Genomic DNA, 915 nt, shown 5'->3' with positions numbered 1-915 from the left:
TCATAAGCAGTGCGAATGATATTAAGGCAGGGCTCAATGCGTGGTTGAACATAAACAACACACAGCCTACGAACTCGATCGACACAGTGCATCCTCCAAAATCAACCAACAGTTTATGCCATTTAGCCTCAATCCTCCAAAATCCTCCAAAAACCGCCTGGGGGATTTAGGAGGATTGAGGAAGGATAGGGTTAAGTTTTTTGGTTTTTGGTGGTTTTTTTTATTTACCGAGGACGTACGGAAGACATAATAGTGTCGGCATTATTTAGTTCACGGAAGCACTGCCGTGAGTTTTACGGGATGGTCCAACTCGAGAAGGCTATAGAGGAGGCCTCACAACTACGGCAGACTGCGGTGGCGATCACAGAGGCCGATTATGATCGCGCCCTTCTGCCGTGTCAAGTCAGGAGGGCCATTTAGCGCCAATTATGCGACTTATACCGGTATATTAGGGTCGCTGAAACAGGAGCGATTTGCCGCTTGATTGATGTACCCATTTACGGCTGAAGAGTTCGTCAGTCGCACGCGCTGCTGTCCATTAGCAGGAACTATAATACTCGAAGGTGCATCATGCCTGTTGTGGTTTATGTGGTATAAAAAAAGGTACCCGGTTCTATGAACGTGCATAAAGCTGTGTGAGTTTTAATTAAGTCTTTGCATCACTGAATATTATTCTCCAGTGAGCGCCTGGGACGAGTGCCTCATAAAAAGCCCTTCACATTGAAATGATCGCGAAAATCTCAGATATATATAACCAGCTTTTGTTCACTGCTTCCACGACCTATGGAGGGAGTTTTTACGGTCCAGCAGTGATGCTGGAGGATGGGACGAGCTATAGGATGCTCTGTTCACCTACATGTCCTGTAGTTAAGTTATACGGCCAGACCATGATGCTGTCGGACCAGTGCATTTAGA

This window comes from Patiria miniata, unplaced genomic scaffold (assembly GCF_015706575.1).
Source record: "Patiria miniata isolate m_02_andy unplaced genomic scaffold, ASM1570657v1 HiC_scaffold_7, whole genome shotgun sequence".
Lineage (NCBI taxonomy): Eukaryota > Metazoa > Echinodermata > Asteroidea > Valvatida > Asterinidae > Patiria > Patiria miniata.
Note: the sequence above shows the minus strand (reverse complement) of the source record.